Source organism: Zosterops lateralis (assembly GCF_965231275.1).
Source record: "Zosterops lateralis genome assembly, chromosome: 25".
NCBI lineage: Eukaryota > Metazoa > Chordata > Aves > Passeriformes > Zosteropidae > Zosterops > Zosterops lateralis.
The window spans coordinates 7179935-7196990 of NC_139785.1; the positions used below are offsets into that span (position 1 = coordinate 7179935).

Genomic DNA, 17056 nt, shown 5'->3' on the forward strand with positions numbered 1-17056 from the left:
CCCGCGGGGACCCGCCTCGCCAGGCCCCGCCCCCGCCTGGAGTGACAGCCACGCGCGCCAATCGAGAGCCGGCGTGTAGCCGCACCCCCGCGGCCTCATCAGCCAATGGGACGAGGCGCAGCGCGGGCGGGGCCGCCCCCCGGCGGGAAATGGCGGCCGGGGCTGGCGGGAGCCGTGAGGGAGACGCCGGGCCGGGGTGTGGTCGGGCCTTGGCGGTCCCGTCACCTCAGGCTGCCACACAAATCCGTCACAAGGTAAAAATCCACATAGCGGGGGACCCGAAAAGGCCGTGGCCTGTTTCGTCTGTAGGCAAAACGCTTCATCCACCACTGCGGGGAGCAGGAACGCTCTGGGGTAATAAAAGCCTAATGAGATATTTTCCTCATCTAAACATAAAACAATGATGTTTCCCACTCAAAAAAATCTATCTGATTTCTCAAAGGCCTTGACCTATGTGTAAGCAGTAAGTTCCCAGCCGTTCGAGTTTCGTATTAAAACTTAACACGTATCATTTATTTATTTTTTTTCCTTGAAATACAGCTATTGAATGACAAGAAGGATAATCATCAATGGCTTCATCCTGCTGCCAACACTGGATGCTTACCACTGACGATGGACAGGGAGACTTTCCACTAGGCAAGGATAGAACATCCTATAAATTCCTTATATTTGCTTTCATTTTTGTTTGAAGGTATGTGCAGTGCTTAAATGAGATGGAAAAAGATCTTAGTACAAAATGTCATAGTTATAAAACATTTCCATTCTAAACTTCCATATTCTTTACTGGCTCTTACAAGTGCTGTTTTTTGAAGTATTTTTTCTGAAATATTTCAGAAAAAAATTCTGAAACATTGCTGAAATTTTGCAGATGGGGCAAATCTGTACAACAGATCAATAAGCAGCCCAGTTTTAATTAAAATTGCTGACTGGTCCGCTGGTCACTTATTATAGTCTCTTTCTTGCACTATTTGAAAACTCTTAAATCTCTTTTACTGCAGTCCTCTGGCATATATAATTTTCTTTTTAGCCTGGCCAAGTTCAGTTGAAAAATGGAGTAACAAGTTGCTTTTGAAAACTGACACATTTTAATGTAAATATTTTAATGTGCAATATGAATACAGGAGTAAATAGCAAGATATTCAGAGTTAGACTCTTCCCTTTACTTAAAAAGGAGTGATTTTTTTCCCCTCCCCATTCCGAAATGTACAAGTTCTTTATAAATATTTGTGATGGGGCTTTCATTCGAGGTTGAATTTATATAGTATTTAAAGTGCTACATAAATTAATTAACTTTTAATATTTACTTGTCCTGCTAAATAAATGTGGAATCATTTACATCTTTGAAGATAAGTGTAATTCAACAGCAAAAAATTGATCCCTCCCTCTGCAATCAGATCTGATTCAGCACCTCTTCCATCAGGCATCATGAAATTGCCTGTACTAACAAGCTGTTTCATGGCACATCAGTTGCCTTTTATTTCACCCCAATCACTTGTTTGAGCAGTTACTCAGTTTGCAAGAACAGGGTGTATGAGGAAGGAGCTTATGACACAGGACCAGGCAATAAGGAATTTTAAATGTCTAGGAGACACATCATGTCTGATAATATGAATTACTAGAAACTGTAGTTTTCCATCACCTGCATGGTACCTTTAAGTGCTTCTTTTTCCTGTTGCACTTAAAAGCAGAATAACTCCAAAAATCCCTTCCTTACTTTAATTTGGTATCAGCACAGGAGGCTGCAGTTTGCATCATGCTGTTTAAACGAATATTAAGGTATTTCCTGTTACAATCATCACTGGGGCCTCACAGTTCTCAAACACCGAGTCATCCTTCTTATTTCAACACAGGAATATTGACTTTAGGTGCTGGAAATGCACACCTGGAGACACAGGACCCGCAGCTTTGCCCTTCAGCACTATCACCAGACTAACGTTGGGGGGAAGCTGTAGAGTCTTTTCTGAGTAGTGGCCTGATCTTCAACTGAGAGTTGGAGGAAAATCAGTGAGATACAGGAATTCCCAGGCACAAGAATTCATACTTGCAGGCCTTGCTCTACAAGTTTATTTCAGTGCTCCAAATACACCCAGGGCTCTACAGCACTATTGACTTACAAACTCATTCAAGAGAGAGACTTTGTATTGTGCTCCAGGGTTTTTATAACCTTTGAAACAGAGTTCTGTGGAGGGCCACAAAAAGTGAGATGTAACAGTGCTTTGGCAGCTTTTAAACTCCTAAGGCAGCAAGAAGTTTGAATTCAGGTTCTCTTGGTGATAAGAAATAAAGAAATACATGTATTTGAAGTCAGTGTCAGTCGAATAAAGGCAAAGAGCAGGACACAGCTGAAAGGAACTAGAACATGTAAGCAGAAGCTGAATCCCAGTGTGTCCAAGGGAAGGAGGGGACTGCCTACAACTTCCACCCCAAACTTGTGACCTGAGGGGGAGAACAGCCTCTTTCTGAATCACATTTTCTCAGAAGATGAGTCAGGTAACCTGAAAGATCTTTAACAAAATCCTTGTCCTGCAACTTTCCAGTAGTCTTTTCCCATATATTGCAAAGGGCTGAATTTGAAGTTGCTCCTTTTATTTAACCATGATTTTCCCTCATGGGAAGAGAGAACAGCCTGTGTCTTTTGCCATCACAGCTTGCCATGGCTTGAAGATCCCTTTTCTCCCCCAACATTCAAGACATTTTGCCCCACAATAATGAAAAACACCATTTTGCAGGACAGCTTCACACTGATATCAGCGTATTCAGTGTTTTTGGAAGCAAATTACAAGGCTTCCTCCAGCTCTAGGCTTTCCTGCCTTGTCCCAATCACTTGGTTGACTCCCCAAGGTCTCCCCCAAGATGCAGCTCATTGTCTAAGTTATAGAAAAGGAGTCTTAAGTAGAGCACACTATTGAGGTTTGAGTTTTCATTTTATAATGCAAATGGCTGGTAGTTAATTCCCTTTTGGGATTTAAGAGCTGAATTTAAAATGGGAAATGATGATACAAAAATATACATCAGAAAGCATTGCAGTGTGAGTAATGAATACTTGACCATATGAATGCAGATTCTTGGGGTCAGCAGACATCTTCATTTCTTCATTTAAAATCTGTATTTTAACAGTTTCCCTCAAAACTTCTTTTGGCTAAATTCTTCTCCAACATACTACTTGGTGCACGCTCAGTAGACAACAACGAGGGCAAAATTTGACCAGGTTTTCTATTTTTTATAGATCAGCAAATTTAAACACATCAATATTTTACAGGGTATGATAAATAACACCCTCATTTCTGTTAAGAAGTCTAATGAGACCTTTTCCATACTTACTGAAAAGTAAGCTGGATGACAGACCCATTTGCCAGTTCCTTATCAACTGGGAAGGCTAAAAAGCAATCCAAACAAAGTAGCTGCTTAGCAAAGATGTTCAATCAATATTCACTAATCAGTTGCAAAAGTCTTCCACCATCTCCCTTTCTACCTTTCTTTTTAATAACTACCATTTTACTTATAATGGGGGAAAAAATAAGCATATATAACTATGTATGCTAAGATCAATTTATGCTTAAACACATACACAGATACACCCCTGCAACCTTATCAGGACCTGGGGATGCAAGTACTCTAATCTGCATTTAAAATTCAGAGTGCTCCACTCCTTGCATGATCAGGCTTTAAGTAACTCAGGCAGATTCCTTCTACTTGTTCTGTCTTCTGGAAAATATATCTTTACATAACCCTTCAAAAGAATCACTTCTATGCACATGGACACTGGCACAAACACATCCACCAGTTTTCATAAACCTTATCCCAGCAAAGGATGGAACCACATCAGCATGAGAAGAAAACTACAGATCACAGCAGGCAACTGCAAAGTTCCCGGTTTTTGTTTAGAAGGGCATAAACCTGATATCAGGTTGATAAACTAGAAATTATGTGTATTTGGACACCCTTTGGAACACAGGGGCAGAGCTGTGGCCAGGGAGCACATGTGGGGTGTGAAAGGGGAGCAGCCCCCAAACCAGGTATTCCCCTGGCCAACACCAAGTGCTGATCCAGCATCAGCGAGACCATCTAGAAAAAGCACATGGGTAGATCTCTCGGCAGGGTCAGTAATTAAATATCTGTACCACCTCAAAACCTAAAAAACAATGACTTTCACAAGCCTTATTTCAAGCTTTCCCTCTGTCTGTACAAGAATATATCAAATAGTCAAACTTCTCAGTTTTGCCCTTCTTTTGTTTCCATGTTTTTCTGCACATTGCAAACTGTCCAAGTTCTCCAGGCTCTCATCTCTTTTTTTTGTTTCATTAGACTGACTTCAGTGAAACCCTAGATCTGAAAGTCCCCAAAAAATCAACAAAGAACGTATTTTAGTGTGTTAAATTTGAGAAGTCACAATAAGGGCTGTGGTGTGGTACTATGATATCACTCGCAGAGGACTGTTACTTCATTGTGAATGGAAACAGCATCTGGCACGGGGCAGGAAATCATTTACTAAAGGAGCATCCAAGCAATGAAAAATAGGAAAAATAAGATTCAAATGAGTTTATGCCTATGTAAGTTGTCTTCATTGGGAAGATGTTTATTTAAAGTCAGAGAATGAAAAATATTGGACTTTATGTCTTTTTTCTACCTTCAACTTCAGTGTTTGCCAATAGCTTTTCAACAATTGCATGATTCACTTTTGAGTATTCCATGCTGAGAGAAGCCAGCATTCTGTTCAGCACGGGGCTCTTTCATTACTTTTTATTTCATATTTCTGTTATCAACCAACATACCAGCTGTGAAATAAAACCTGGAGAAAAGCTTTGAAAGGAGATAAATTCCCAGCAGGTGTCACAGAAATACTGAATTGACTTTTAGTCTTAATTACACCTTCTTTGTGGTTTTGCTGTGTTGCAGTTGCTCTGTACTAAATGAAATAGTATTATTTTAAAATACTTTTTTCTACACTAAAAGAGAAAGTGAACAGGTCAAAATAAAACTAGGTAAGAGATGGGAAAAAAAGAGAAACGGGTATCACCAGCACAGTTCCTAAGAGTTCTGCAAAGAATTAATGAGAAAAGAGCAGAGAAGAGGAGCCAGGATGTGGAATTCAGTGCAAAGATGAATACAGGAAGTCACAGAATCCCAGAATGGTTTGCAATGGAAGGGACCACAAAGCCCATCTCATTCCACCCCTGCCATGAGCGGGGGACACCTTCCACTAGACCAGGTTGCTCCAAGTCCCGTCCAACACGGCTGTGAACACTTCCAGGGATGGGACAGCCACAGCTTCTCTTCTCTGCACATTTACAACCTTTTGAGGTTGAGGAGAACCAAAGCAGCTCATTCAACTTTTAGGGTATTCTCGGGTGAAACAGAACTCACCAGGGAGATGAATTTAGCTTGTATCAAGTAGTGAAAAATGACCTTGTCATCTTAGGCCTATTCCTGTCCTTTGCCTTCCTGAACACCTCAGCAACTATAAGAATAACTTTCAAGATAATATTACCACAGTGGCAAAGACATTTCAGTGTAAAAATCAGCTTCCGAGGGGCTGGGCTTGCACCTGGCAAGTCTCTTGATTAAAACTACTCAAAATTTGCTTTGACAAATGCCATTGCTATTACCATGCTCTGTTATTCAGGCAAATTCACTAAGCAGCAGATTTTAGAAATCTGAGGTCTTTTGATAAACCTGAAGAGTCCAGATCCTACCTTAGCTCCCAGTAGGGTGTACTGGCTTTAGAGACAGTCTTCCCAAGCAAACAGATTTTAGAGCCCTGGAAAATACCAAGTGTACTTTAACAGCAAAACTCTAGAAACAAGTCTCCAGGGGAATCCCTGCAAAATGAAGACAGAGCAAACCCGACATGATGCAGTACACAGCTGGAACTGCAGCCTCATGCTCAGGCAAGCAAATCTGGAATTTTTCCACTGTGTGCAGGCTGGGAGTTCAAAGCACCAGTTTAACAATTCCATAATAACAGAGAAATGCAAAGTCCTTTCATAACTTTACCATGTAAATCTGCTGCTTTGAAGAAAACGCCTTTGTTTTGGGTCAGGCTTGCCAGGTGCCAGGGCACACCTGGAATACATAACATTTGGGTGCACCCGGATAACATCATCTGAGCTGTGACAATGAGGATTAGTTCCTGAAAAAAGACTGGCTCAAAATAATTAGGTCATGCTCTGTTCACTAAAAGCAAATTTGTTATTTCTTCCCAGGCTAGCATATCTGCATCCTTCCTCCAATGCTGTTTCACTGAAGCACAGCAGAAGCCATGCCAGCATTCCCTGCTCTGGGCAGCTCTGTGGTTTTCCCCTGAACAGCAAACTCATGGTTTTCCTGTCTGTGTGACTACTGAAGTTTCTTGTTTGTAGCCATCTGCACCCGGGCAGAGACTGCAGCTTCAATCTTAAAGGCTGTCTTGGAAGATATCATTTTGTTTTTATCAGCTTCAGAGATAAGGCAGCATTAACTCCCTGAAAAATCCTGGCACTTGCTCCATTTGATTCCTCCTGTTTTCCAAAACCAATTGTTTCCAAAGGCATTCAGATATCTGTCTACAGCATGGGTGAGTGTGGGTGGAATATACTTATCTTCCAACTCAGTTAAATTGGAAAACATTCCCTCCTTTTAAACGAATCACTCATTAAAACAAACATTTCTCTTCTACCCAGACAACTACCCTCTTGAAGGACACATCCAACTGCAAAGAACCACATTGGAATAATATTTTGAATGCAGTCCAAAATGACACCAGTCCCAGGGTCTGCTCAGACAGCACCTGCTGCAGGGTCAGGACTCACACAGGAAACCCCAGCCCCCGAGGTGGTGACAAGAAACACAACCTCATCCACATGCCATAAGGGGGGGTTCTTCCACTTAAAATCGCAGAATGATGTAAGAAAATGTCAGCAATGTTTTTCTTTCCAAAGACCTAATTTTTAACATGTTATGATAAAAATTAAAGTAGGACTTAAGGGCATGGTAAATAAAGGCCTTGAAGTTAAGGAAAAAAAAGCCAACCACAACTGTATTTTTTTTCTGCACCAGTCCCATAAGCTGTTAATAAATAGTGCAATGATACAAATACTAGATTTAAAACAGACTCAAAGTACACCTTTATGAAAAATAGCCAAATCCATTTCTCCAAGAACTCATGGCTAAGTTGGGACTAGATCTACCTTCAGCACCTGAACAGCAGTACAGCTCCAAGCTAGACTTCAGAGGTCACTAATAAGGCCTCCTGACCCTGAGCAGCTTCACCTGGGACTAACCCCCCATAAGCCCAGGAGTCCTGTTTAAACCAAGCTAAGGGCTGCTGCTTCTTCTCTAAATAATTCTAGAAGAGTATTGGGTTTTAGCTTTGTATGAACTGTAACTGGCTATGGATCTTGAATCTGTGCTATTGCTCTAGACTAGGTAAGTTATTAATGATTTTTTTCTTACATTTATTACCAGCCTACATCATGACATGCAAATTTGATTCTAATTTTGGACTAAGGTCTGCCTTGTCCTCTTGAACTTGACTAAGGCTCATCTTGAGAGCATTCAAAAATACAGCTCAGCAGGCATCTTCTATAGGTAGTGAAGGATGGAATGGGAACTGGTGAGTATTTCCACAAGCTTGGAAATCTAGACTTTTAGATAAGAGCTGGAGATGTCCCAGGGGATGTTTTTTGCCCTTAAAAAACAATCCATTTTTAAAACTCCATCATCTATAATGAATTCTTCTCTGTAAAAGCCCTGTTACCCCACTGGAGCAGAGGGCTGGGTAGACAGCTAGGAATGAGGAATGTGTTAGAGAGGAGGAAACGAAAGAAATGCAGTTTATGTAGTCTGACAAAACAAACCTTGGGGAGGAGGTGACTGCTGTCTATAAACACATCAGGAGAGTAAACACTGGGGTAAGGATAAAGACCCTACTTAAAAGGCATGAAGTAAGTAGGAATAGACTTCAGAAAAAAGAACCAACTTGTCTTCAGTGATGTTTTTAGTCTCTTGTTCAAAACTGCAAGAATAAAAACGTTGCTGATGATGGAGACCTTGCAACAAGAATGCACTGAAATCATGCAGCAACAGCCAAATTTTATTGTCAGGTATTATATAGGGGCTTCAAATTTCCCATGGTTACATAAGTGATTGGTTAAGGATCTTTACTCTGCCCACATCACTGGAAAATGGTATGGGTGCATTCATATTCAAAGGGATTGGCTGGGGTCCCCTGTTTGAGTTTGAACCTGACCTATCAGTAACACACCCAGGGACTTCTTTACTTCTGTTCCCTAACAAGTTGGGCTGGTCGAGTTGGTTTCTGTTAGGCCAAGTTATCGGTGCAGCTACAGACCAGAAGGAGGAAAACTGACCATCTGACAGATAAGTATTTTTATCTTTATACATACTGAAAAAGGATACAGAGTTTTTTCAACCAGGAGACTTACTTTTAGCTGTTCTATAAAAAACTAAGATAAACAGAGTATAGAGTTAGTACATGTACTAAATTAAATCTTAAAATACATTTTTTTTTTTAAAGAGAATATGGCTGTTGTCTAAACATCTACCATAAGTTGTCACTGAATGTTTTTTTTTTTATGTTGCCTCTTTTATTCATCTACCAAATGTATGCAGAAGCAGGAGGAAGATCTCTGAAGATCCCGTCTTTCCTGACAGAGGTGGGGGAAAGCTGACTGTCATCTCATCACCACGTTTTGAAAAAGGCTGTCAAAGGCTGTATAAAGTGCTTGTATAATGCACTATAGGAATAATTTTATAGAGAATATTAAACATTTGTTTAACTTCCTAGTGAATTCAGAAATATCCCAAGGCATGGAGAGTTTCCTGAGTTGTTCTGGCCTGTTTAATGGAAAGAAAACCCAAACACCCTCTGTGTTTACTTTGCAGTTGATAATTGACAAATTATTTCCTACTAATGGTAATGTTTCTACACAACCAGGGCTGGGCTGTGGAAACACCTGAACTCCAGTGGGAAATCAGCTGGTACTGTTGGGTGCTGGCAGTTTAGTGCTGTCAGGACCATGATCTTCTCTGAGATCCTTCCCAGAGAAGAAATGTGTGAACTAAATCAACAGTAATCCCAGCGAAAGAAGTAGCTGACCTAGATTTGAAGTTGAACTACATCTGTCCAGTGCAGATTTCTGGGAAATGCTCCAAGAATGAACAAGTCTGGCAATGCAGAGAAGAACTGGGTTGCTGTTACTGGAGTTCCTGTTACTGTTGCTGGTTGTTACTGGAGTTCCTGTACTTGCCTAAACTGGGCTTACTGGAACCACAACACACTGCCTGAGGAAAGGCTGGGGCTCCACAGGAGCAGTTGAGCACAAGAAGGAAAAATCCCTTTCTAACCCTACAGAACCTTGCAAGGAGGCAGTTTGCAGCAAAAGCTGTGAAATGTCAAACTGCCAATTGATTTCTGTCTCCTTAAAACCATGGGAACTCAAGGCATCATCAAAAGCAGCAGCTGCCTTTATAAATATTGTTCTAATGGAGTCAGGGAGATACTGGAGTGGCAAAATATTTTCCCTGCAGGCATTTTGGCATCAGTACTCACTTTTCCTATCCCAACACCCCAGCAGGGCTTTGCTAAATAGATTTTCAGTGAACTGAAAAGCTGCCTTTTCCTAAAACTTGCTGTAGCTTTTACCAAATGAGCAGTGAAAATTAGGAATTGGGGAGGGGGAGTGATGCAAGTTGTTTCCTGGCTTATTTCTGTGCCTCTTTATTATTAAATATTGGAAGATAAATGCCACTTAGTTGAGGACAAATCAGGGAAAAAGAGAGCCAGTAGTGAATGTATGAGGTGAAATGCTTCAGCTAATGGTATGTTTTTAATTTAAAATAAAATTTAAAAATTTGAGTTTATTGATGCAGATGCTATTACAACACTGTCAAACTTGTTTAGCCAATGAGTCCACTTTAATTAAACTTCTGTGGCTTACTCTAAACAAGTGAATTAATGTTTTGTATTCTCTGTGCAGAATGAAAAGTAATTACATTTCAGTTGCATTATAATTTAGCAGGTTGTAGCAGACACAGGGACAGAGCTGAAGTTTTTCCATCTTCTAGATTGGAGTTTTAAATCACAGCCAGCTGCTGACTTGGATGGAGTGGGAAGTGCATGCCACAAAGCATAGCCTAATTTCATGTGCAGTTTAATTTGGGAATCTAGACCTAAGTACCTACTTGTCATGCACAGAATGAGACTGGGAGGTCACCAGGGCCAGGGAGCCAGTGGCTGCTTCTATAACTCAAATGAGTTTAGAGCACTTGAGCATTTTTCTTTGTCGTGTTTAATCTGTATGTTCCTCAAAATGGGATTATGTCATGGAGAAAAATCCAATAACCCCAACAAAACCTGAAACATCCCTATAGATGGGGGAAAAAACCAGAAAATATTTCTAAGGAGACTGAGAGAGGGTTGGGGAGCAGCTTTAGGGTCCAGGTGTGGGAGGTTTGTTTTTAAGGCAGAGACTTAGGAGTGGTTTTTCTATGTGAAAGGAAGGGGCGAGGAGATCCAAGGGAAAGAGGGCAAGAAGATACTCAAGAATAAATTAAATGGGGTGGAGTTCCAGTGTGCTTTTCCACCTGGAATCTGAAAAGGGGGGAGAAGACAGTCAGTACACTTGCTTCCATGTGGGAACTAGTGGAAAAATAAATGTCAGAGTGACCAGAGGGAAAAGACAGAACAGGCAAGATGAGAAAAATTGCTGCAGCAGCAACATCCAAATGAGATGATGCAAGGATGGAGACACAGAGCTGAGCAGGGAAAGGAGGATTTTCAGGAGGATTACAGCACCTTCCCACCTGGAGGTGAAGGGGTGTTCACTTGAACTATGCAGATTATAAATAAATAAATTAACCTCATGTGAAGGCCTCTCTCTGCTAGCACAAGGCTGTGGGGGAAACAAAGCCCGTGCTGGAGCATCAGAAGCAGCACATGAAATGTGGGAATTACAATAGGCATTACATCAGATGCCAGATACTGCAGGGGATGAATCAGACCAGCATCTGGCAGCTTGGTGCATCCATGGTGAACTTGCACTGATTTGACTACAAAGGGAAAAAATAATCTGTGGAACAACTTTCAGTGTGAGCCCTGTTTCAGGAAAAGGCATTGTTTTGTATTCTACCCTGGCACTACATCTCTTGTGGTGGAGCCACCAAGTCTTCAAAAATGTTAGGGACACTCTTGGAAAACCCAAATAAAAATGCACTTTAATTTTTTAAAAAGTAATGCATGCAGCTTTTAATTTTTTAAAGAAATAAAGCAGTTTTATTTGCTTTTATGTATTTCTTTGTAGTACTTGCTCTCTTAAAGTTTCAGCACAGTAAAATAAAATTGAAACTGGTTCTATGGGACAGAGAAATAAATTAGCTCCATGACTCCTACAATTTAGAGAACTTCTCAGAAGTGTAAAGAAGTATAGTTAAAGGGAAAAAACCAACAAGCTTCTAAATTAAACTAATTCTGCTGACTTGAGGTTTAAAACCCATATCTACCATTTTAAGATCAAGTTCATAGACACCATTTAGAAAATTTGTATCTCTGTGGGCTGTTTTTGAAATTTTGATTGCTCATGGAAGGGGGTCAGTACAACAGATTATTTCAATTTACAACAGCAGCTCTTAATTTAAAAGACCTTTCCCAGGCTTTAAAAGGACAGACCTAATGGAGAGTTACCCTTAATGGCACCAAAATCTGACCCTCTTGCTGTTCTCCTAGCACAGAGACTGAGCAGGATCAGTTCTGTAAAAGCAGTGATTAATATTTAACCCAAATTTCCCCCTCCTGTCCTCCTGGGCTTTGGGCAGTTGGCCACAATGGCCCATTGCGGGACCTGGAGCCGCCCTCGCTGCAGTGAACAGTGGTTTACACACAGTCCACGAAGCCATTTAGAATAAAACTAAAAGGTCCCAAACACAGGGAATATCTGGCTTAAATATCCACTGACCTACTTGATTAAAGAGCTACCCGAGTGTGTGCTAATTGCAAATGAGTGATACGAAAGGGATGTTTCTCCTTGGCACCATAATACAAATAGATAAATACTAAACCCAAGTATAGCAGTAACTGCACTGGAATGACCAGTTAGTTACATTTTTGAACAATTATAATTTTTATCCTTCTTCGAGCAGGTATTTAGGACTCATGTACCATGAAAAAATTCAGTTAGAGCACCATTTGAAATTTAAATTTTAAATTTTATTTAATTATAGATATAATTTAGCCTCCAAGGAGCTGCCAGATAGCGCTGAAGGGGCCTGCAGACACTGCGGATGGGAACCCACAAGTTTGCGAGTAACCTCCTGATCCAGGAGCGAGCGGGGACTGCCCGTCCCTGCCCGTCCCGGAGAATTCGGGGCGGGGGGTGCGGGAGGTGCCCCCTCCTCGCCCCCTCCCCTCCCCTGCCGAGGGGCGCCCGGCGAGCCTCCCCCACCCCGCCAGCAGGGGGCGCTGCCCGCGGCGCCCACACCGCCGCCCCAGTGGGGGGGCGGAGCGACGCCATGAAAAGCACGTCTTGATTGGCGGAGATGCCCCTGGCGGGGATGAGAGCGGGGCTCTGATTGGACGCCAGCATCCAAAGGTGGGAGTGAAAACCCGGGCAGAGGACCCCTACCCTGCTCCCCTCCTCTCGGATTGGGGTGCTCCCCCCCCACCCCCTGACCTGGGCGCTCCGACCCTTTCCTTGGGGAGTTCTGTGCCCCATCGTGGCAGGCAGAGGAGTTTTAGCCAATCAGTGCGCGACGCCGCAACTTGTTGCCAGGCAGATTATGGTAATGAGGCTTGGGCGGCCACCCCACCCCCCCGCCCCCCCGCTCTGCAGCTACCATTGTGAGGTGAGGGACAGGTGGGGGGGTTCGGGGCCGCCGCGGGGTTGGCGGCGGCGGCCGGGGCGCGGCGCCCGCACGGGACCCCCTCAGGTAACGCGATGGGACGGTCCGGGAGGGCAGCGCGGCCCGGGGACGCCGCGGGGACCCGCCGGGGGTTTTAGACTTGTTGTTTTAGTCGCACCCAAGATGGCGCCCGGAGCTGGCGGTGCGGGGCCGGGATAAACCGTTCGCTCCTGCCAGTGGGGGGGGAGGGGGGGAAGTAGGCCGTACTCATTCTCCTTCCACCCCCCCCACCCCGCGGGAGAGGTACAGTCCGCTCTACCCCCCTCCTCGCCTCAGCCGGGATCCCCCACCCACCCCGGACACGGGGAGGAGGGGGCGCCCTTACCCTTGTTGCCCCCCTCCCTGCGTGGTACGGTCCGGACCCCGGCACCTGAGCGCGGAAGGGGTGCCGGAGCCATATTTTTGCCCCCTGAGCACTGTGGGAGATCTTATCTCTCCACCATAATTGCGGGCTGCTCGCCCCGCGCTCAGCCCAGCTCCCCCACGCTCGGCAACTAGCCCGGCCTAGCTCGTCCGCTTAGCCTCTGCTTTGGCTGCCCGCCCGTGTTCCCCCTCGGCCCTCAGTGGTTGGGGCCGGCTGGCCGCCGGGCGCTCTATCGAGGGGCTGATGGCGCCGCCGCCCTCAGGCGAGGGCGGCAGCGGGGGCGCGGCGTCGCTTCGCGCTGGGGCGCGGCGGCGGGAAGCGGGCGGTGTGAGGTTGGGGGGGGCACTCACGCCTGCTGATTGGCTGCGTGCCTCGCGCCCCTGCTTTCTATTGGCCTAGTTAGGGGAGGGGGCGTCTCACCCCGTCTTCGGATTGGCTGCTGGTGGCCGCGGAGATTATATCAGGGGGTGTGGATGAGGGTCCCCAGCCCGCCCTGTGAAGGGCAGTGGTCGGGTGTGTGCTCGGGGTCTCACCCTCACGAGGGTCTCTTGCCCCAGAGGGATTCTAGGGAGCCCAGGGCATCCGTGTGGCTCCAGTAGGGCAAGGCATCTGGCTGGGTGGCCCTGAGGCTTGGTGTGGAGGGAAGTTAGGCCCTTCCCCACTGACCTGAGGTGGTTCTATTCATGAGGGTCCTGGTGTGAGTAGGAGCAGTTGCTGCAGGTGGAAGCTGTGCGGTTCACTGCTCTTCTGACAGTGGTCTTGTTCCAAAATCCTATTCTCGTGGTCTTAGGTATGGTTGTGGCAAGTGGGTACTTAGATCTTGTGGCTCTCTTGCTCTGTGGGTGTTGTGTTGAGTTGTCCCGTTTCTTCTCCTGTGCCCCGGTTCTATTAAAAGTGAGTTGATGTGAGTTGGTTAAATGGTTGAGTTGGAATGGAAGAATGAGGTCCTGATGCTATGCATTTCAGATTTACTCATCCTAAAGGGATAATCCATCTTTTTAGGGTTATCTCCCTGTACAACAGCTACGTATGGTCACCTCTTTCCTCTCAGGTGTACATTGCAGAGCCTCAGGAGGGCTCTTACAAGGGTCCCTAAATTAAAATTCGAACTTGGTTTAGGCTACTGACAGTAGTCATAGTCCTGACAGTGCAGTGAAGGGTTGGTATTTGTGATGCACTTTTTGGTACCTTGGCATCAACCTGTCTAGTGTATCACTATGTATTTATATATTTATGGTTCTTACAGGTCTTTAAAGAATGGTCAAGTGCAAAGCTAGATGTGTAAAATGCCTATCAATGTTTCCATGTGAGTTTTAAGGGGAGTAGAGACTGTACTGAAATTTTGCGTTCTTCTGTCAGATTTTTAATAATCCAATTTTTTTTTTCCTTGTAGTTCAATTAGAAGATGAGATGCTAATGAATCACCAACTGATTTTATAAGAGAATTCTTTGCATCTTTTCTGGACACAATAAAATAATTGTCAGTCTTGAGCCTTCTAATGCCTTCCTTTCTAGGAAAAGCAGTACAGGAGCATGTATTGCTCTAGAGTGTCCTTAAATGGAAAACTTCTCTCTGAAACTGTGATGAGTTTTTGGCACTTTGCTACATGGATGCTTCTCTTGTGTGAAAAGAGACAGCTTTATTACCTTGTTTATAGGATGAGATATCAATGTAATTGTTGTTATCATTATCTGATAGAATAATTGACAACTTGATTTTAAAGTGAAATGGATCTGTAGTATTGTTTGCTCTCCTCTGGCCCCCTTAGTCCCGCCCTTTGCAGAAAATCCCTGGATGAGCTCTCCTGGGGTAAATTGCTCTACAGTCAGCAGCTGCTTCCAGTGTATTCCTGACCACCTGCAGCTGCTGGCAGCTGTGTACACTGAATTCTAATGGACATCTAAGTGTATCTAATTAAGAGGGCTGGTTTTGTATGGTGAATTTTGTTTGGACTTGAACATGAGATTGGGTCTATTTGTCACTTTTATCTCCTGCTAGTAAAACATGCAGTTGTAGCCCTGAAATGGCTCTATATGTCAATCCCCACCTGTTTGAAAGTGCAGATTGTCCATTTGTTCTCTGGGGTAGTGCAGAGTAGCAGCTATACTGAAGGAGCCATCCTAGGTATGTGTTTTTATGTGCAGAAACAAGGTAGTTTTATTTTTTTTGAATTTTGCAACAGGTGAAAATTCAGAGGAGAGGTGCAGGGGGGTGGGAGAGGAAGCAGCACCACCTGCCTGTAGGAAAGGGAAGAATCCCCTTCAACTGACAGTTCTTTCAGGAAGAGTTTACTGAAGGAGGAGGGATAGGAGACCAAAAATTGGCAGGAAGAAGCTGGAGGGGAATGGTTTGTTTTCTTTCAGTAACCCCTAACAAAGCCATCTTGAGGGCTGTGTGGGCAGAACTGTAGAAGAGACTGATACAGCCATTTATTTTCCTTTTGCATTGTCTTGTACTTTAAATGCATGTTTTCCCCGCTTCCTTGCTTTATCAGAACTCTCTTTGTGTGATTCATAAATCAAATCCTTTAGGAAGGCAGGGTCACTGCCTCGAGCAGCTGGAGCCCAAGAACTGCAGTATGTGATTCAACAGCCCATGATATCACAGGGACCTCAGAAGGTGAAACATTGGGAAGACAACAACATGAGGAACATGGCCATAGATGCAGGAAGCTGAGGGCAGGAGGAAGAAATCAGTTGCTGGAGTAGATATGTAGATGTTGAGCAAATGGGAAGAGAGGTGACTAAAGAAGAGATTTGCATATGTAGAAAGTAATGAAGTTGACTCTTTGTCCATTGAGGGAGAGGACAGTGTGAGAAACATTTTATTATACAAGAATTAGGACTGAAGAGAGATGTCCTTGGAGCATCTCTGAGTAGATGTCTAAACCCAGCCCAGGTAGTCCCCTAGGAGGATGTCAACCTGTGCTCAGGCTGGATTCTCTCCTGTATTCTGTGGTAGAAATGGATTTTTAGGTACTTACCTGATAAGCTGTGAGAGAATAGTTACATCAGGTTGTGCTGTCACCTTCAGTGCGTGGGCACTGTCCCTTTAGAAAAAGGACTGTAACATGTGATGGGCACAGCAGCAGAGGACTGGCCTTGGTCTTAGAGATCTCTTCCAGCTCATTGTTGCTTTGATGATGGATGTGCCATAAGTATGTGGATATAGATAGATAGATTCATTATACACAATGGCAATAAAGAGTGAGTTGGTGTTTGGCTGAGCTCTTCTATTTATTATACAGCAAAATAAATTGAAGCCATTTTCCCCTTTGTGGGAATAAATAATCCTTGCTGTCCCAGCCCTATATTTCCATTTTTAACTCACCAGTAGAGCATAAATATTGTGGTTTTACATGACCTGATTGATAACATTCACACAAAATGCACCAGGGCCAGAGTTCCTTGAAACAGTATGTGGCTGTGATGGATGGGAATGCAGAGGAAGTGATGACAATCCTAACTCAGTCCTCAATGAGGTTAGAAACGTTCTTGCTTCAATGAAGGCATGTTCCTGCTAAAGGATCTCAGGAAACACACTGGCTCTGCCTTATAGGCAAACTGGAATAATTAACTTTAAGTGTGGGATAAAGCTTTTTGCAGGCACATGTGATGTTCCTTTTGAGCATAATAAATCATTTTCATATTAAAAGCGGGAGGAAGATTCAGAGTTGTAAAACCCCTTTTGTACCAATCTTGCTGCCCTTGCACATGGCTGGGGTGACACACAGTTGTCAGTGAGCTCAGTTGTGGGAGGATTAAGCCAATAGTCCCTGCTGTTATTGCTGCAGGGAA

At 43.8% G+C, this 17056-nt stretch overlaps 1 protein-coding gene and 1 long non-coding RNA gene across 9 annotated transcripts in view; both read left to right on the forward strand.

Annotated features, from left to right (window-relative positions):
• The first annotated feature begins 136 nt into the window (after positions 1-136).
• Positions 137-11252, forward strand: LOC310918908. Of its 7 annotated transcripts, none has more exons than XR_014591749.1 (6): positions 137-254; positions 541-691; positions 6204-6553; positions 6660-7591; positions 8611-8654; positions 8936-11252. It is a non-coding gene; the product is annotated as an uncharacterized lncRNA (long non-coding RNA). The 7 variants fall into 7 exon arrangements; XR_014591751.1 differs by having other exon boundaries at positions 6660-6882; positions 7444-7591; positions 8611-11250; XR_014591752.1 differs by having other exon boundaries at positions 6660-6882; positions 8936-11250.
• Positions 11253-12809: 1557 nt separating this feature from the next.
• The window catches only part of PRDM10 (PR/SET domain 10), a 43259-nt gene continuing 39012 nt past the window's right edge, over positions 12810-17056 (forward strand). Inside the window, exon 1 of one of the 2 annotated variants that reach the window (XM_083878066.1) lies at positions 12810-12837. The gene's annotated coding sequence lies outside the window, so the exon portion shown is untranslated. The remainder of the gene's footprint in view (positions 12838-17056) is intronic. The other variant, XM_083878065.1, reaches the window with a different exon arrangement.